At 37.1% G+C, this 21,908-nt stretch overlaps 1 protein-coding gene across 12 annotated transcripts in view; it reads right to left on the bottom strand.

Moving 5' to 3' along the window:
- Nucleotides 1-21,908, bottom strand: part of Erbin (erbb2 interacting protein) — a 102,186-nt gene that overhangs the window by 77,794 nt on the left and 2,484 nt on the right. The window contains exon 2 of one of the 12 annotated variants that reach the window (XM_063282243.1): nt 5,661-5,734. The exons of 10 other annotated variants lie outside the window; for them this stretch is intronic. The gene's annotated coding sequence lies outside the window, so the exon portion shown is untranslated. Of the gene's footprint in view, nt 1-5,660; nt 5,735-21,908 lie in introns of those variants that run through there. One more of the 12 variants, XM_039103491.2, reaches the window with a different exon arrangement.

Below are 21,908 nucleotides of genomic sequence, written 5' to 3' on the forward strand. Positions count from 1 at the left end.
ACCAGTAGTTAGAACTCCTGACTCAAAGACAGAGACAGACAGAGAGACATGCACAGAAAGAATTTGAACAGGTTTTTCTCCAAAAGTAAACAAAAACCCAGAGCACAGAAAAATGCTAGCATTTTTGTCATTAGGAAAAATACAAATCAAAAACTCCAGTAATTCAACAGTATGCCAGTAGAGGAATTATCAAGACAGAAATAAATGTTACAGGGGATGTGGAGAAACTAGAACTCCTATATATTACAGATGGAAATATTAAAATGGTACAGCCAGTTAGGAAAACAGATTGGCAAATTTAAAACATTAGACATACTGCTGGAAATGGTTGCACACACCTTTACTCCTAGTAAAAGGGAGTGGGGGAGGCAAGTGGATTTCTTCAAGGCCAGCCTGGTCTACATATTGAGTTTCAGCACAACCAGGGTTACAGAGAAACCCTTTCTCGGGAGGAAAAAAACCAAAAAACCAAAAAACCAAAACAGTTGCTATATAACAACACTAAACAAATATTCTCAAAAAAAGAAAAAAAAAACTGTAGTGTGACAGCATTATACAGGAAGCAAAATGTTGAAGCAGACCAAAGATTTATCAATGACCTAAGATAAACCAAACCTCACATCCATTCAGCTATTTTTTCAAAAAGGACTGGTATATGTTATAGCAGGGATAAACCCTGGAGACATCACACTGTGCAAGAAACACATACCAGGCCTCTTTAGAATAGCTTCCTACTTCACAGAGACTTCTCTAAAACAATGTCACCACAAACCCATAGCATGCCTATGCTAAGGCAGAGTATATATAACAAGCACCCAGCTCAATAGAGCGGCCCTTCTCTCAACGCTGTTCTCCCATATGAAGGGTGCTTCCCCATATCCACTGTAACAGCAACATCCCTACACACCAAATAGCTAATCAATCATCTCTCTCCAAAACACGGTAAAACTAAGACAGTATCCGTATAACGAGCAGACCAGAATCAAAAGCTCCCATTAATGAAAAATTAATTCCTAATAACTTTCTAATTATTTGTTCCAATTTCTTTCTGAAACTAACAATTTAGTCCTTGAGTGCCCACAAGGCCAATTATATCCTTCATATAATCTTATTTTTCTAGTCTCTACTTCATATAAAGGGTCAGTCATATTGACAGTTTTATACCAAAGATTCTGAATTCAAAATTTAGAAAAAGATTCAAATACATGAAAAAATCTAATATAAATATTCTCAGTTACTTTGTAAATCACTATCTCTATCTTTCCATCCACACTGAAGGACTCAACATCATAAATTTTATACCAGAACCCAAGTAAACACAAAGTGGGCGTAGCAGCAGAAAGTACAGACAGGAGGTCTCTGGGGAGAGCTGGCTATCAAGACAAGCCTTATTATAAAGCTCAATGAGGAAGGTGGGAAATGATCTTTAAAACTAAAGATGTCGACCTTGGACCTCAACATAACATGCACCTACGTGCACTCACACATACACATGAATGTATATACATGTATATATTCCACACAAACATGCAAAACAAAATCAGTAAAGGAGTTAGGGAGCAGGCGTAGCAGTTAAAGAGCGCAATCATAAAAACCAGAGCTTAGAGTCTATCATCTACTTATCAAGTGGGTACTCCCTGATGCCTGTCACTCCAGCTCTGGGGTGCAAAACAATAACATGAGAATTACTGTGGCTTTTTGGCTTCCATTTTAGCCTAGAAAACATGAGCTCTAGGTTCAGGGAGAGACCCTGCTTCAAAGGAACAGGCAGAGAGTGATAGTGATTTTTAAACTAAAATGGAGAACAACAGAGGAAGTTATCTAAATCAACCTCTGCCTTCTCTGTGCATCACAGGGTACACTCCTGGACACATGCATATATCACATGTGTGTTCACAACATAAAAGCAAATGCTTTATCCTGTCCTTTATCAAATCATAGTAATTTTAATATTGATACATCCCAATAAATTAGTTTCACAATCTTCTAAATTTTTTTAACTTATATATTTTCTTTCTCCTGGCTCCCTCCCAGCAGCACATGTGTGCAGGCAAACAAAAAGAATATAATATGCTATTTGAATGGTAAATAATGTTTATGTAAAATTGTATTTAGTAACAAAATTTTGAAGCAGGTATATTTGATTTTATTTATAAATGATTTGCATTTTGGCTGGAACTCTTTTTAAAAGATAGATTAAATAGTTATGTAGCAAATAAGAAATCTCTTATTATTCAAGTCAAGAAGTAACATTTCAGTATTATTTATCTTCTTAAACTCAGTATGAATTGTTTGTGAAGAAAATTGTAGACTCTGGTGAAAATTTTTATACTAGAGATTGAGAGAATAGCTCAGGAGTGAAGCACTTACCTAGAATACATGTGCCCTAGTTAAATAAGTTAATATAAGTTCTTAAAATAGGGGGGAAATAAAGTACAAAATCTAAAATTATGATTATGAAACAACTTTATTTAAAAATGCTTACATATAGATATACCTTCATGTTTTATGCTGTATTAGTTATGGAAATTTAAGCAGAATCAAAGTATACAAAGAGTACTGTTGACTCTGTCATATTGCTACGCTACTATTTGCTTTAAGTTGTCCACGTACAAATTACCTACAACAGAAACACATCTATAGTATAGTTGGCCCAGAGAGTGGAGCTATTAGGAGGTGTGGCTTTGTTGGAGTGGGTGTGACCTTGTTGGAGGAAGGGGGTTACTGTGTGGGTAGACAATGAGACCCTACTCCTGATCACATGAGATCCAGTCTTCTCCTAGCAGCCTTCAGATGAAGATGCAGAGCTCTCAGCTCCTCCTACACCATGCTTGCCTGGATGTTCCCACCATAATGATAATGGACTGAACTGAACCTCTGAGACTAAGCCAGCCCAAATTAAATGTTGTCCTTAAAAGAGCTGCCTAGGTGTCTCTTCACAGCAATGTAAACCCTAAGACACTGGTCAAATGCTAGATCATTAGTTTTCTGCAACACAATTTAAAAAAAAAATTGACATTCAAAGTGACCTCACTACTGATGATCTGCATTGCCTCTCCTGATACCAAAAAATTCAGAGTACCACATTGGCTGGTTGTTCTCAAAACTGACAGATGTCCCTTGGTTTCATGGTTAAACAGCACTTGCTGCTCTTCATAGGACCAGATTTCAGTTCCCAGCACTGTCATCTGGTTGCTTACAACTCCAGTCCAAGGAATCAGACACACTCTTCTAGACTGTACGTACACCTCTACACCAGTGACTCTCAACCTGTGATCACACAACACCTTTGGGGGAGAACAACCTTTTCACAGGGATCCCTAAGACCATCTGAAAACACAGATATTTACATTATAATTCATAACAGCAAAATTAGTTATAAAGTAGCAATAAAAGTATATGGTTGGGGTCACCACAACATGAGGAACTGTATAAAGGGTTACAGGATTAGAAAGATTGAGGACCGCTCTATAGAGACCCACAGACAGACAGACAGACACACACCCTCCCCAGCAAAGACACCTAAAATGCATCTTCACATATTATCTAACTCAAATGGAGAAGTACAATTCCTTACAGAATAAGGAACTGACACAGTAAAACACCACATCTGACAGGAGTTCTCACAGATATAATAAATTGTAAATGGAGTGATATCGTGTAATTGGGAGTCAATCCCACATAACTTTAAACATCCTTTAGTCATAAATCTGGGAAAACACAAATATGTGTATTTGGAATGGCTAGATTGTTTTGCTTTTTTCAAAATATTTTATAATTGTTAAAACATCTTTAAACATCTAATAAATTATGGAATATCAAGACTTTGTTTTAAAATTTATCAAGCACTTTTTGTCATCAAATCTTGGCACAAACAGCAATGTCTCTTCTAATTGTAGCTTATTTGGCAATACAACATTCCTGTGTCAATCTACACGTGTAACAGGTGCATTCATGATGGCACCATCCAAAGGCAAGGTGTATCTGTAACCAATGATCTCTTACTTACTAGTGAACTCACAGTTCTTAATTATAATACCGTAATCAGACTCCATGAATAAGCAAACACCCTAAACAAGTTAAATCAGAATCTCTGGCAGGCAGGATCTAAATGTGCATATTACTGTCTGTTAGTAAAATTCTTATTATATTCATGTATTGTGGATGAACACGTCATATCACACAGATGTCAGAGAAAAACTTGCAGGAATAAAATTCATGTTGTAAGGATTGGTAGCAAATGCTTTATCTTCTGAGTCATTTCACCTGCTCTGTTTTCTTATTGGTTTTTGTTGTTTGTTTTCGGCAAAGTTTCATACAATGAAATGAACACATCTTAGAGTATATACTGGGGTTTCGGGACATTTTCACTACCAAAAATTCCCTTATATCCTTCATCCAGTTAATGCCCCTACTATCCAGAAGCAATAAAGTCATACCCAACACTAGAGCTGAGTTTTACATTTCATAGTAAATAGACTCATACAATATATACTCTTTTGTGTCTGGCTTCTTTCATTAAACAATGTTTATGAGATTCATCTGTGTTTCGTCAATAATTCACTCTAAGTGCAGAGTGGCATCTGCTCTACTCTTTTAACTAATCCCTTCTATAATTAATCAACACCGGAATCGGTGTCGTTGAGGACTATACATATTTTGAAGGCGAGTGTTTATTCTCTTGCACAGACGGAAGTGGAACTGCAAAGGTATAAATTCCATTTTAAAAGGAGTGAGCTTTGATTTTTTTTCAACTTCTCCACAGAATACTAATATGCATCTTTAAAATATTCAATGACAGCCTGGCGGTGGTGGTGGTGCACACCTTAATTCCAGCACTCAAGGAGGCAGAAGCAGGCAGATCTCTGTGAGTTCAAGGTCAGCCTGGTCTATATAGAGTAAGTTCCAAGACAACCAGGGCTACACAGAGAAATCCTATCTTGAAACACCCCCCTACTCCATCCCCAACCCCCCCCCAAAAAAACACTTAATGATATTTTCTAACAAAATCTAACAAGATCATGGCAAACAATATGGTTATAACAATAGTATTGTTATCTATTGTTTGTTCTAGTTAGTAGAAAAATAGGTCACCCCCTCCCTTTTCAATCCTTGTATATAGTTTGGAACATTAAAGTACCTATGATTTTTCACTTCAAATAAAGTATATTAATTAATTTTCCATTGCTATCAAATAAGACTGGTACTTTTTAATGAAAAGTAGCTTAGTTAGCTCAAAGGAAGAATTGTCTTGCGTGTGTGTGTGTGTGTGTGTGTGTGTGTGTGTTTGTAAAACAGAGACCAATAGACGGACAGATGGACGGACAGATGCAGAGAGAGACAGAGACCCACCATGTAGCTGAGCAGAGACAAGAAGTTCACTGTGTAGTTCAGATAGTCTCAAACTTTCGATACTCCTGTCTTAACCTCTAGAATGTTGAGATTATAGGAATATACTACTAAATATAGCTCAGCTCAGTTTTGAATGTTAAAATCCAAGTGACAAAATATACTTAAGTAGAAGAGACATAAATAAATGTAGACTCACAACTACAAACTATATCTATGGAGATGTGTTATCCAAACTTTATAACAGGAAAATCATTACAAGGTATAGAACATATATTAATTCACATAGCCAAGATGAAATCTCCACTTACTAGTATGGCAAAATGCCTCAGCAAGTAAAAGCACTTGAGGCCAAGCATGATGAATTGAGTTCAAGCCCCAGAACCTACAGGGTCAAAGTAGAAAACCCATTACCCACTGGTATCCTTTGACCGTCGGTGCTTTTATAACCACACACATATGTGAAAAAACAATGTAATAAAAATACTTCACTAAACAGGCTGAGGACATGATAGCTCAGGGAAGTGCAACCCTGCAGCAAAAGGATCTGAGTTAGATCCCCAGAACCCATATTAGAAAGTCAGGCATGGTAGCACATGCTCCTAGCAATGGGGAAGTAGACAGGAGGATCCCTAGAGTTTGCTGGCCAGCCATATCAAAGAGCCACAGGTCTCAGCAAGATACCTTCTCTCAGCAAATTGGACAACAGCTTGGGCTACATGGACAGCCTGTTTCAAAAGAAATAAAAATGGACCCTGAAACATTACATAGATCAAACAAATTTTAAAGGGCTAAACTAACATTTAATTGTCTCTTTTTGCTAAGATGCTTACATTTTTAGATTAATGATAGAAGCCTTCTTTGCTATGTCATAGTTTCTTTTACATAAGTAGTTAAGTGGTCCTATGGGTAAGGGGATTACAAAAGTATGGTAATGAGCTGGGCAAACCTCTATGAAAAAAATATCTATAATGTGTCCAAAGATTTTTCATAGTATCTTTTTTATTTTTTAAGAAAAAAAAGGTAAAAACAATGAAAATCTGAGTTGTCAAAATCTGGAGGATACTTTTAAGACATTGAATGAAATGCTTCCACAAAACTGGCAATTGTAATTCTTCAATACACTAATGTACAATATCACTAAGGTAAATGGAATAAAAAGAACACAGAACCTCACGGCAAACTCTATGTGAACATACAAGTATTTCAAAATAAAAAACTTAACTGAGAATCTGAAACAAAGCATTTTTATAAATAGAGAAAACTCCTACCAACATAACTTCTTCCTTTCCCACACCACATTTAAACTCCAGGCCCTGCCTGGTGAGGCCAGCTAATCTTCCATTCTACCAAAAGCTATTTCCAGATTTAATACAATCCCAATCAAGATCTCCATCTCTCAAAAATGAAAAGGGAGACATAACAACAGAAACTGAAGGAATTAAAAAAATCATCAGATCCTACAAAAGCCTATACTGAACAAAACTGAAAAATCTGGAGGAAATGGACAATTTTCTAGACAGATACAAGGTATCAAAGTAAATCAGGATCAGATAAACCATCTAAAAAAATCCTGTAACTCCAAAATAAATTAAAGCAGTCATTAAAAGTTTCCTAACCAAAAAAAGCCCAGAACCTGATGAGTTTAGTGCCGAATTATATCACACATTCATACAAGACCTCATACCAACACTGCCCAAACTATTCCACAAAATAGAAACAGAAGGAACAATACCCAATTCCTTCTATGAAGCCACAATTATAATTATACCTAAACCACACGAAGATCCCACAAAGAGAACTTCAAACCAATTTCTCTTATGAATATTGATACAAAATTACTCAATAAAATTCTCACAAACCAAATCCAAGACCACATCAAAATGATCATCCATCATGATTAAGTAGGCTTCATCCCAGGGATGCAGGGACGGTTCAATATATGGAAATCCATCAACATAATCCACTATGTAAACAAACTCAAAAAACCACATGATCATCTCATTAGATGCTGAGAAAACATTTGACAAAATTCAACACCCCTTTATCGTAATGTCTTGGAAAGATCAGGAATTCAAGGCCCATACCTAATTATAGTAAAAGCAATATACAGCAAACCAGTAGCTAACATTAAACTAAATGCAGAGAAATGAAGCAATCCCACTAAAATCAGGGAGTAGACAAGGCTGCCCACTCTCTCCCTACTTACTCCATACAGTACTCAAAGTTCTAGCCAGAGCAATCAGACAGCGAAAGGAGGTCAAAGGGATACAAATTGGAAAGGAAGAAGTCAAAATATCACTCTTTGCAGATGATATAATAGTATACTTAAGTGACCCCAAATTTTCCACCAGAGAATTAGTAAGCCTGATAAACACCTTCAGCAAAGTGGCTGGATATAAAATTAACTCAAACAAATCAGTAGCCTTCCTCTTCTCAAAGGACAAACAGGCTAAGAAGGAAATTAGGGAAATAGCACCCCTCACAATAGTCCCAAATAATATAAAAATACCTTGGTGTGACTCTAACCAAGCAAGTGAAAGATCTGTATGACAAGAACTTCAAGTCTCTGAAGAAAGAAATTGAGGAAGACCTCAGATGATGGAAAGACCTCCCATGCTCATGGATTGGCAGGATTAATATAGTAAAAATGGCCATCTTGACAAAAGCAATCTACAGATTTAATGCAATCCCCATCAAAATTCCAACTCAATTTTTCACAGAGATAGAAAGAACAATTTGCAAATTCATTTGGAACAACAAAAAAACCCAGGATAGCGAAAACTATCCCCAACAATAAATGAACTTCTGGGGTAATCCCTATCCCTGACTTCAAGCAGTATTACAGAGCAATAGTGATAAAAACTGCATGGTATTGGTACAGAGACAGACAGATAGACCAATGGAACAGAACTGAAGACCCAGAAATGAACCCACACACCTATGGTCACTTCATCTTTGACAAAGGAGCTAAAACCATCCAATGGAAAACAGACAGCATTTTCAACAAATGGAGCTGGTTGAACTGAAAGTCAGCATGTAGAAGAATGCAAATCGATCCATTCTTATCTCCTTGTACAAAGATCAAGTCCAAGTGGATCAAGGACCACCACATCAAACCAGATACACTCAAACTAATAGAAGAGAAAGTGGGGAAGAGCCTGGAACACATGGGCACAGGGAGAAATTTCCTGAACAGAACATCAGTATCTTATGCTCTAAGATCAAGAATCGACAAATGGGACCTCATAAAATTGCAAAGATTTTGTAAGGCAAAGAACACTGTCCTTAGGACAAAATGGCAACCAACAGAATGGGAAAAGATCTTTACCAATCCTACATCCCATAGAGAGCTACTAACCAATATATACAAAGAACTCAAGAAGTTAGACTCCAGAGAATCAAATAACTCATTAAAAAATGGAGTACAGGGGGCTGGAGAGATGGCTCAGTGGTTAAGAGCACTGGCTGCTCTTCCAGAGGTCCTGAGTTCAAATCCCAGCAACCACATGGTGGCTCACAACCATCTGTAATGGGATCTGATGCCCTCTTCTGGTGTGTCTGAAGACAGCTACAGGGTACTTATATATAATAAATAAATATTTTTTAAAAATACATTTTAGTGGGGCTGGGGATTTAGCTCAGTGGTAGAGCGCTTACCTAGGAAGCGCAAGGCCCTGGGTTCGGTCCCCAGCTCCGAAAAAAAGAACCAAAAAAAAAAAAAATACATTTTAAAAAAAATGGAGTACAGAGCTAAACAAAGAATTCTCAACTAAGGAATATCGAATAGCCAAGAAGCACCTAAAGAAATGTTCAACATCCTTAGTCATCAGGGAAATGAAAATCAAAACAACCCTGAGATTCCACCTCACACCAGTGAGAATGGCTAAGATCAAAAACTCAGGTGACAGCAGATGCTGGCAAGGATGTAGAGAAAGAGGAACACTCCTCCATTGTTGGTGAGATTGCAGACTGGTAAAACCATTCTGGGAATCAGTCTGGAGGTTCCTCAGAAAATTGGACTTGGACTACCTGAGGACCCAGTTATACCACTCCTGGGCATATACCTAAAAGATGCTCCAACATATAACAAGGACACATGCTCCACTATATTCCCAGATGTCCTTCAACAGAGAAATGGATACAGAGAATGTGTTACATTTATACAAGAGAGTACTACTCAGCTATTAAAAACAATGACTTCATGAAATTCTTGGCAAAATGGATGGAACTAGAAAATCTCATTCTGAATGAAGTATCCCAGTCACAAAAGAACACACATGGTATGCACTCTCTGATAGGCGGATATTTAGTCCAAAAGCTGGGAATGTCTAAGAAAAAATTCATAGATCGTATAAAGCTCAAGAAGAAGTAAGACCAAAATGTGAATGTTTCACTCCTTCTTAAAAAGGGAGAACAAAATACTCATGGGAAGAAATACAGGGATAAAGAGTAGACCAAGGACTGAAGAAAAGGCCATCCAGAGACTTCCCCACCTGGGGATTCATCCCATATGTAGCCACCAAACCCAATCACTATTTTGATGCCAAGAAGTGCTTGCTGGCAGAAACCTGATATGGATGTCTCCTCAGAGGCTCTGCCAGAGTCTTACTGATACAGATGAGGATGCTTGCAGCTAACCATTGGACTAAGCACAGGGACCCCAATGGAGCAGTTAGAGAAAAGACTGAAGGGGTTTGCAACCCCATAGGAAGAACAACAATATCAATCAACCAGACCCCACCAGAGCTTACAGGGACTAAACCACCAACCAATGAGTACACATGGAGGGACCCATGGCTCCAGCTCCATATGTAGCAGAGGATGGCATTTTCCAGCATCAGTGGTAGGAAAAACCCTTGGTCCTGTGAAGGCTCATTTCCCCAATGTAGGGGAATGGCAGGGTGTTGGGTGGATGGCAGTGGGAGCATCCTCATAGAAGCACGGGGAGGGGGTATGGGAGAGGAGGGAAAGGGGATAACATTTGAAATGTAATTACAAGAAAATAAAATTAAAAAAAGATCTCAATCCCATTCTTCACAAAAATAAAAAAGACTATCTGAAATTCATATGTAATCAATCATAAGACCCTAGATAACCAAAGTAATCCTGAACAAAATCATCAATGTTGGACAGATCACCATCCCAGACCTCAATCTATACGAGAACCATAGTACTAATAACAGTATGGTCCTGACATAACACACAACAGACCAAAGGAAAAACATTTCAATTTTACAGATACGAATTGCCAAATGTTTATTTCTTCAAAACTACAGGGAGAGGGGTAAGGTGGAGGAGAGAGATGGGGTGAGGAACTCTTAGAGGGGTACTGGGAAATGGGGGCAACATTTGGAATGTAAGTAAATAAAACTTTTTTTTTTGGTTCTTTTTTTCGGAGCTGGGGACCGAACCCAGGGCCTTGCGCTTCCTAGGTAAGCGCTCTACCACTGAGCTAAATCCCCAGCCCCAATAAAACTTTTTAAAACTACAAGTAACTTTCATATATAAGATTCAGTAAAATTCAACTGGATCGCAGGTAAAAATAACTGTCTTATAACAAGAGTATTATCATTCCTTACTCCCACCTCTAACATTAATGCTGCAATTCCTTTCATTTAATATACATCACCAAATCCACTATTGATATTTTTAGCAATAATGATAGAACAAAGTCATTACACATTTGTCAGAATCCACAGGACAACATAAAGAGCAAAGGTGAACATGAACAATGGACTTTGGTTAGTAACAATGTATTGTATTAGCTTAATTGCAAGGAATGTGTCCCATGAATACAAGGTGTTAATAACCTAGGAAATAAAAAGATAGCATAGGGGTTGGGGATTTAGCTCAGTGGTAGAGCACTTGCCTAGCAAGCGCAAGGCCCTGGGTTCAGTTCCCAGCTCCGAAAAAAAAGAAAAGAGGAAAAAAAAAAAGGTAGCATGGTACTTAACCTAATGGCAATTGTGTGCAATCCTGATACTACACAAAGAACTCACATATACTTGGAAAAACAAAAATCTGAAATCATGTTGCAGAACTGCATGCATACTGCTTTAAAATAAACTTCTCTATGAAATTTACTGGCTCAAATATTAATACTAATACTTCTTGTAAATTGAACTGTATTCCAGTTATTTTTAAAGTTTAAAAGTTATATGATAAACTGGCATTCACTAAAAAGGAAAAAAATTATTAGTCCATAATTTCCTGACTTAAGTAAACCCAATTTTTTTTCTCTAATACTTATTTAAATCTTTAGGGATTAGTACTATGCTAAGGAAATCAGATTTGTCAAACACACTTTAAAAAAAAAATACTAATGTAAGAATGGATGCAACAGGGGCTGGGGATTTAGCTCAGTGGTAGAGCGCTTACCTAGGAAGCGCAAAGCCCTGGGTTCGGTCCCCAGCTCAAAAACAAAAACAAAAACAAAACAAAAAAAAAGAATGGATGCAACAGAGTTAGAAAAACTAGATTTATATTTCTAATCTCACTTAATGTTACTGACAAGCTAAAATTCCTTCAGAATTACGCTTCCTGCATTGAGCTCAGTTTCTTTTTGTTAATCAAAATAAAAAGGAGAAGGCTTATTCAAGCTAGACTATTTCCAAGTCAGTAATGATGAATCAGGAAAATACGACAGCCTAAGAAACATGCCTTTTTTTTTTTTTTTTTTTTTTTTACAAATTATCTAAGAAATACACTAGGAAAAAGTTAACATTATGATCAACAAAACATGTAAATTAACAGAATTTAACTCTAAAGTATAACTAATTAACCAAGGACCTTTGGGAAGCTCTAAGTAAATTACATTAAGAAGTGGCATTTATATAAAGATCAAGTAAATGACTGAAATAACTGTCATTTGATGATTTAGTGAATTACTAAGGAGTTCAAGAAAAATGTTTATAGACCTTTGCATGGTTTTTTTGTTTTGTTTTTAAGACCGTAAGAATCATGCAGAAACAATGTTCAAGAAGTTCTTCTCAGATGACTGAAGATTTCTTCAAACCCAAAGAAAGAGATAGAAGGGACTAACTATTATCAATCTAAGAATCTTTGTTTCTCAATAAATATTTACAGTTTAGTAAGTTTCCTTCTGCTCCTTCTCCCTTTCATGGCTGACAATGCTAGAGACAGTAAGTGTGAAATGGTACGTTAGCCCTTAGGCAACAATAAAAACTTCCTGAGGGTGAGGTGGGGGTGGAGACACACAGCCTCAGTTGATAGAGCCCTTGCCTTGAATACATGTTGCTCCAGATTTGATACTTAGCACAGCAAAATAAGCAAGTAAGTAAATAACTAAAAAAGTAAGTAAATAAAGCAAGCAAACAAGCTTCAGGAGGAACTAAGGAATATTAGTTAAACACATGGCCAGGACTGTAGAACAATCAATGAAGAATCTCGGTCTGTCTCAACTACCCAATGAAACTGGCCCCTCCCCGATACACACAAAGAACACTGTGTGATGAGATAACAACTGTTGTTAGCCTGCGTATTAAATTAAATCATAAAACATTATGATAGTTTAATTTATGATTCAATTAAAAATAGAAAAACTATTACTAAATTTTATAAGCATATACCTTGAAAGTAAAAGCATATCAACTAAAATTCTATTTGAAAGTTTTTGTGTTTATACCGGACATGAACCCAAGGTTTCTTGCACTCTAAGCAAGCAATCTAGCTTTTTTTTTTTTTTTAAGTCTTCAGTGTTTCTGTGAATAACAAGCATGAAAGTTGCCCTTTATTTCAGGAGCCAGGTAAATGCTTGTCTAACATACATGGGCCCTGGGTTCAATTCCCAGTACTGAAAAAAAAAAAAAAAGGGCAAGCAAGAAAGACAAAACAGATAATACTAGAAACAATTTCAATAACTAAGATAAGAATGATGATAAAAATATACTATAGATGACTACTAAGGGGTGGCAGGTAGCACTTGCTGCAAAACCAGAGCCCACACAGCAGGATGGAAGCAATCAACACCTATAAGTTGTCCTCTGACCTCCAAATGCTCAATGGTATTTATATGTTGACAGACACAGACAGGTAGCACACAGACAGACAGACAGACAGACAGACAGACGCACAAATGGCACTCGCGCACACACACACACACATTCTCCCTCCCCTTCCCTGTCTCTATGTATCTCTGTCTCCCTTGCACTCACACCTCTCACGCCCTCAGCCCCCCCACACAAAATAACAGTAGTAAAATTTATAAGTAAAGATAAAGAACAAAGTTTGCTTGCTTGATCTTTTCCTTGAAAAAAAAAAAGATGACTATTAAGGACTCTGGTTTAGAAATGGCCTTCTCTTACCTACGACATACCAAACAGTATCTGCTATCTATGAGCCCCTTGTAACACACAGTACCAAAACAATAACCACACTTCATGGAGGTCCCAAAGACCACAGGACAGCTAATCCATGAGAAACTTTCAAGATGCTTGCCTGGCCTTTCCTTCAAGCCTAGAAGTGGATTTAACCACATAATGATTAAATAATGTCCAAAATCTCCAAGGACAGTAAACACTGACCTATTAATTCTAGGGTAGATAACACTTTGATGGGAGTGGGAGGGATTCATTTTTAGATTGCAGGTTTCTTACACAGGTTCCAATGCAAAACCTCTACCCCAGGGTTTAAAACTGACCTATGGTTTGAAAATCAAGGGTATCCTTACAGGTAGATGTAAAGCTCTGAACTTTGGAATGATATAAACAACAGAATTCCAACATAGCAGAAGGATCTAGGGAGAGAGTCTCCATGAGTGAGAGTACTTGCTCCACAATTGTGTTCCTATCTTCGGAATTGGAGATTAGAGCCAGTCAGGTACCACAAGCTCCCTAGCCAGCCAGCCTGGCCAAGAAGGGGTTGGGGATTTAGCTCAGTGGTAGAGCGCTTGCCTAGGAAGCCCAAGGCCCTGGGTTCGGTCCCCAGCTCAGAAAAAAAGAACCAAAAAAAAAAAGAGACTGAGCTACAGAGTTCATTCAAGACTAGCCTGAGCAACTGAAAAGACTAGAAATACATGTCAATGGTAGAGACCCAAGTCCTATCCCCAGTAAAGAAAAAAAAAAAAAATTCAAAAGCCTGGCATCTTTAATCCCAGCACTCAAGAGGCAAGAGGGGTGGATCTCTGATCTGAGTTAGAAGCCAGCCTGGTCAACAGAGCAAGTTCCAGGACAGCCAGGGCTACACAGTAAGGTCCAGTTCTCAAAAAACAAAAACAAAAACGTTTTAAATAACTTATAACCCTGTTTGTATAGATTAGAATTAGTGTTACTGTAAACTCATAGTTTTCCTCACATAGATATCAATACAAATATGTGTTCATAAAAAGACTCCCTGGAAGGCCTAAGGCAGTACCCTAGAGAAATAAATACAAGTACCCAGGCACTGCTTCCTAACTACCATTTTCCTCTTAAAATAACCAAGAAGGGTCTAGAGAGGTCTCAGTGATTAAAAGCACTTGCCATACAAATTGTACATGAGGGCTGGAGTTCAGATCCCAGTACCCACATAACAAGTCAGGTATCCTGCACAAGCCTGAAACCTGTCAGCCCATCCCAGTAGGTGGAGGGAGGATGACTGAAGCTTGCTGGATTCCAGTCTAGAAGAAAAAAGAAACAAGAGCTTCAGGTGCAGAGTAGAATCCCAATCAAGGATATCTTCTGGCCTCTGCACCTGTACAAGCAAGCACTCCTACACACAGACTATCTTTAAAATAATAACCAAGATAGTCGCAGATTTGTTTAGAACATGCAAAAAGCATAGTTATATTCTAAAATTAATTTTCAAAAGCCAAGTGGAAGAAGTCCTCACTAGCTAAACAGTAACAAGAGGACTGAGAGCACAGCTTGGTGGGAGTGGACTAGCCTGCCATGCTCAATCACCAGCCCTACCTTAAAATAATGAGCATAAAAATGAATGAAAATGAGTTTTAACTCTGTGAATTGGAACTTAGACTCTAAGTAAATGTAAGTAAATTAAAAATATAATGAAAAAATTTTTTACATGTTTCAAAACACCTATCTTCAAAATACCCTGAAAAAGCTGAGCAGTGGTGTCGCATGCCTTTCCTTAACCCCAGCACTTGGGAAGAAGAGGCAGGAAGACCTCTGAGTTCAAGGCTATCCTGGTCTACAGCACGGAGTTCCATGACAGCCAGGGCTGTTAACAAAGGGAATCCCTGTCTCAAAAAGCCACAACACCAAAAACAAAAACAAACAAAAAACTTGAAAGAAGAAGTTTGGCAGTCAGAACCTTTGCCGCTTAAAGCGAGTATCAGTAGTAAACAAACCACAATTGCCTGGTCCCTGGTAAGATGCCACCAGGACTCAAAATGCCTCATGAAGATGCTAAGAGCTAATCCTAAAACTCTAATATGAAATATAGGAAATAAATATGAAAAACATCAGACAAGTGAAAATGATGGAATGTTCACCAAGGCAATGAAGCTTGTAGTTTTCAAACATGTCAGTGCCTTGAAAGACAGGCACTGTTCCAGATGCAGGAGTAGGAGGACGACTGCTGTAACACATGAAGACAACTGACAGGCCTTAGCAGGCAGTGTTAGAGTCTACCTGATAGCCTCCATGTGGCTATGTGAAAGAGCTTTCTTTACAAGAAGAACGTTTCTTTACATGGAAGTGTTTCAGAGTGATAAGGCATTTTATGTCTTGTCACCGCCTCAAAACTTAACACAAAGACTAGGGATATAATCCAGGTGAAAAGGATATTTGTTGAACTTCCTCAAAGCCCTGGATTTGATTCCTGAGGACAAACAATGACGTGTGCCTGTAAGCACAGCACTCAGGAGATGAGGACGGGGATCAAACAGGAGGACAGAGTCATCTTTAGCTACCAAGTGAGTTTGAGGTCAGTCTCTCACACACACACTCAGAAAACAAACCTCAAACAAGAGAAAATGTTCAAAAAGTCTGTAGCCATTTTAAAATCCTGGGAAGAGTATCTATCTACAGAGTAATCTGAGACTACTAAGGATTGGGGAGGGAAGGTGACACCAAATGAAATCCAAGAGTCCTGTCTATCCAGTTCTGTGGCCTAAAGTCAGCCATAGTCTAAAACTATTTGATAGAAAATTCCAGAAATAACCAATTCTAAAGTAAAAGCTCATACTATCCCTTTATACAGTGCATCTCCACTGTGTACACACCCTATCTATCAGTCACTTCATAGCCATCTAGGGTATCAAATACACGGCAGAGATACTTCAAATGTAAATAGGCTAGTTAAAAAAAAAAAAAACCCACCAACCATTTCCTTTTCAGTAAAAAGGTACAAGTTCTCAATAATAAATGTACTAAAGTCAACATTAAGAATCCATTTCATGGCCAGGTGTAGTAGTACACAGCTATAATCCCAATCACTTTGAAAGCAGAAGCAGGGGAATCAGAAGTTCAAGGCCAACCTCAGCTACACAGTACGCTACACAGTACATTCAGTTAGCCTCAGCTACATAGCACTGTCTCCAAGTCAATAACAAGCAATGTTCCTTCTATCTATTAAATTGGAAAGATAGTTATACTTGTTTTGTTATTCCACCTTAAACAACGAAGGTTACCTGGTAGATTACCTGCCTAGCAGTAGAAGTCCCCAAAGCCAGTATTTACCACTTAAAAAAATTAAAATAAAAAAAAAGTTACAACCACACTACATGGCAAGTGCTTAGTTAAGACGGAAAAGGCATGAACTGGAGAGATGGCTCAGTGGTTAAGAGCACTGACTGCTCTTCCAGAGGTCCTGAGTTCAAATCCCAGCAACCACATGGTGGCTCACAACCATTTGTAATGGGATCTGATTCCCTCTTCTGGTGTGTCTGAGGATAGCTACAGTGTACTCTTATACATTAAAAAAAAAAAAGTAAATAAATCTTTTTAGGGTTGGGGATTTAGCTCAGTGGTAGAGTGCTTGCCTAGCAAGCGCAGGCCCTGGGTTCGGTCCCCAGCTCCGGAAAAAAAAAAAAAAAGAAAAAAGAAAAAAGATGGAAAAGGCATACAACTATAGGGCTTGGTACTATCAGCAGTAACAGGCATCCACTCAGTTTCATACCTTTTATAGCCAAAAGATAAACGAGTACAGCTACCACTATACATATAAGGGGCAGGTGCTGAAAACAAGCATGAAATGTAGCTCCAAAGATACTGTGCTTTCTACACAAGGATCAGGAGAATTTCTTCTGAGCAGTCAGTCAGCTTGTAGACAAAATTACAGTCGAATGTGCTGAAGCTCCACTAGAGCTATCTGTCCTGCAGGAAAGCTGACAAGCCTCGGGATGCTGGAAATAGGAAGGCATCTCCTGAAGGACAGGAAACACCTGTACCAAGAAGCCAAATGATCCACACATCCTAAAGCTAAAACACATTAGTACAACACTCCTCTTCTAAGCAAGTACAGAAGCAAGAACAAGTATTCACTTGCTCCAGGAAAATATGTTTAAATACCAATAAGGCACAAAGTAGGCCAATAATAAAAATTATATCCACTAGAAAAAGGAAGCATAGTATATGAAGGAAACCCAAAACTACAATAGATCTACCAAGTACAACAAGTTGAAATTTTCAAGTAGACAACGGAAAAATATTTTTAAAAATTAATAACTAAGAGATTCTAGTTAAAGTAGACCAAATTACTACTGAACAATAGAAACCAACTCCTTTGAAAAAAAAAGTTCTTAGGAACTGTATTTCAAAAACAAATTATTAAGAACCAAAAACCAAGAAGCTGAAAGATTAAGCCTCAAGATTTTGTCATAACTCAGAATACCCCATAAGTATCTAAAAGGTATTTTGAAAACATTCTTCTCTTTCCTAGAAACATAACTGACAGGGTAGATTTTCTTCACATACTTCAATCAAAATAGCATCCTGAAACAAATGGAGAAACAGATGAGACTTGAGATGCTTTACATTAAGCCTAACATAAGGAACTTGCAAAACTGCAAAAGCATCCTCTTTTTGATTTATTATAGTTAGTTCTCCAAATCCCTAAGTTCAACCATGGTGAAAATACTCAGGGGAAAACTGCTGTTGTACTGAATTCATACATTTCTTTCTTGTCATTATTTCTTAAATACTCCATTACCTAGTATTTACACTGGATTTAGTATTACAGTCATCTAAAGTCATCTTAAAGTATCTCTAGTAGATGGGCTTAGAGTTACAATAAAATGTATACAATACATTCCTATGCCACTTTATGTAAGGACATAAATATCCATGAAAACAATCCACCATGTCATGACTGTGTTCATGTCATGACTGTGTTTGTGCTGCAAAATAAGTATCCTTTTTGCTAAAACAATGTTAGCAGGCAATGGTTTACTGTTATTTTTAATTTTTACTTTAATGTCTAACAAAATTAACTCAGTATCTGACACAAACCCAAACTTGTAGGGATCTCACTTTGTAGAAGAATTAGGAATTCTAAGATCAAAACACCAAATGATCTTAAAACTGCTACTATTTCTCATAATCATCCATTACAACAGAGACACTCCGCTAACCTGCAAATGAAATGCAAAGATGGCATTGTGTCCCAAAACAAGTAGTTTAGACTACAAAGGGTCTCTGAAGTAACAAGGTTCAATTCATGGCTGTTTCACTTTACAGCACATAAAAGTGATACTCTCTCAGCATAAGCTATGTAAGATTCTGATCACTTCTTCAATCGGTAATCCCAGGTATGATATTTCTCAGGAGCCACAAAAAAAAAACCAGGAAACTAAACAATACCCTGCAGTGAACTAGGTTTCCAAAGTGTTTTGGATACAGGTACTCAATTAAGTCACAGGAAATACTGAACACTGTTATAAATTAAGCTTTGTATGAGATGGTTTTGCCCAACTACAGGATTAAGAAGTGCTCTGAGCATGGGTAAGGTAGTCTAGCCTAAGCCATCACACTTAGTAGGTGTGTTGAAGTGAGTACATTCTTCATTAGTTCCAGCTCTGATCAGTTTATCAGCACACAGTACCATCCTATCATAAGCTCAGAACATCTGTACTCTCTAAGTTATTCAATCCTCTTTCCATTTTCCCATTCTCTCACTGTAATGCTCATTAGTCATAATTCCATGGTGCTGTCAGTGTGCCTTTTCATTCCTTCTAGCACACCAAGAAGCCAAGAAATAGTTCACTATGCATAAAGATATGAATTAAGAATGTGTCCATGAATAAACTTTGCAGGCTTTATTATACCTGTTTTGATTACACAAATGTGGTTTTTGTTGTTTCCTAGGGTTTGTTAAAATATACTGTGCAATTAAATTCATAGATACCGTTCCTATTGAGTAGAGCTTTATTTTACTAAGGTTACTTTTAGATGGTCTTATTTTCTATTCTCTTTCACACTAGCATTTATAAAGCATGTCAAGGCCTTCCATTCAGTGGAACAAAACTGGAAGTGACAAAAGTAATATGGTAGAGCAGCAATGCAATTACAGATGGAGACAGACAAATGTATACAAAGACTGACTGCAGAGGCAGGGGGAAAAAACGATGAAAGAGCATAAAACAAAGCAGTATACTAATAAACATGAATGTGCCATGGACACTGAGTTGGAATGCAAACGTTATCAGAATTACACTGATCAAATCAATTATTTTGTTTCATATTTCAAACACTTTGAGGAGAACTATGCATGGACTAAAGAACTTCAGGGAAAAGAGGCAAAGTAAAATATAACTATTTGATGAACATGGATAAATAGGATAAACAAGTACATTAATAAAAGAAAAATAAAAATTAAAGGAATTAGAAGAGAAAGTTGAGTAACAGCAGGCTTTAAAATTAGGAAACCCAACAGAGGAGAAAGAAAGGTAAACTCTAAACCTGAAAACTGGGAGTGCAGTGAAGAGTGAGACTGACTAGTGCTGAGGAAGGAGAGAAAATGAAAATGAAATTCCCCTCACTAACTCAGAAGGAGATAGCACAGAACAGAACTCATATATGCATTTTTGTACTCCAACAAAAAAATAATGTGCATTCAAGAATTAATCTATTGTGAACAGTTAACGAAATGTAACACTGGTGCCAAGAAAGGAGGAAAGCCATTCTGTGTTGTTGGTGCTTCTTAGACAACGAGACAGAAAAAAATGGATGAATAAAACAGCCAAGCTTAAAATGGAAGCAACAAAACAGGTGTATTTAAAGAAACTCTACATATGCAACAATTATAAAGAAATGTATTTGCTATCCAACATCACTAAATTCTGTATAATCCTAAGTATTTTGTAAGTATTGCCATAATCTTATTCTACAACAAAAAGCAACTTAAATAAGCAATTATCGCAAATAAATGCCCACATAAATACCTAATTTTCTCAAAATTTAAAGTATGCTCCTTAGCAGATGGTGTTTAATACAAAGTATTTTTGAAATGAAAAACAGTCAAAAATAAAAAATAAATAAAATGTCAAACAATCACATTTCAGAGGTTTACTACCAATGATTAGTGGAAAATACCTCTATAGTTATTACTAGGTTAAGAACAGCACAATAAAACTGTTTCCATTCTTTAACCTCTCTAAGCATTTTATACATGACATTGACAATAGCTTGCTCTTAAATGGCAAGGAATTGACATAATACTGAACCAGGTAAAGCTTTGAAAGCTCAATATTATTCTCATTAACAAGCCTCTTTACGCAATCCAGACAAACACTAGGAAGTATTTTATCTCACAATTTAATCGGGAGTTGGGAGGAAGGCTTTCCCTCACACAATGCTGAAAATACATAAATTTTAAGGCCATTCAAAAAGACTTCAAATCACTGTCTTTTAAATAAGAAATCTCTTTTCAGACCGTTGCTGCATTTTAAACAAGACTCCAAAAAATATTTGACTTGAAAATAGTATAAAACCTAAAACTCACTAAGCTAATTTGATGCTAAATTTACCCAACTTTAACTGCAAAATAAATGCCTTGTTGAGGAAAAAGGGGGAATCAAAGGTTCACAAAGGTGGAACCTCACATTTTCAACATGTCAAAAAGCTAAACATACTACTCTTTCAAAAATAACCTACTTCTTTAAAGGGTGGGTGTGTTAAGTAGGCATTTTCAAGTGACATGATACTTTATACAAAACAGAATGACACAAAAACATCTTTGCAAAGTGTTCATTCTCTAAAAGACTTGCTCTATTAAGGCTCTGAGGCTGAAGCCAAGTAGAAGCCATAAAAGGAAAGCGAAGTTCAATGTCATTTATTTTGTTCCCCTCTTTCATGTGCTCAAGAATAACCTCTTTCGCTGCCTAATTATATGTCCCCAAATCATAAAGTTCACCAGTTATGCACTTTAAACTCCTTCATAAAGCAGTCTGACTTTTAACAGGAATAACTTGATGGTTCACAAATCTCACCAATAAAATAAAAATGAAAACAAAAACTCCAGAGACCAGGCCCTAATAACACAACAACATAAATACTGGAAACAATTCTCTTTTTGAAATGTACTTAATAAAAGCCAAATAGCCAAGAACAAGTTGTGAACTCACTTGATCCTGATCTATAAAACCTATCTTTCCTCTT

The sequence above is a fragment of the Rattus norvegicus genome, chromosome 2, assembly GCF_036323735.1.
Source record: "Rattus norvegicus strain BN/NHsdMcwi chromosome 2, GRCr8, whole genome shotgun sequence".
Lineage (NCBI taxonomy): Eukaryota > Metazoa > Chordata > Mammalia > Rodentia > Muridae > Rattus > Rattus norvegicus.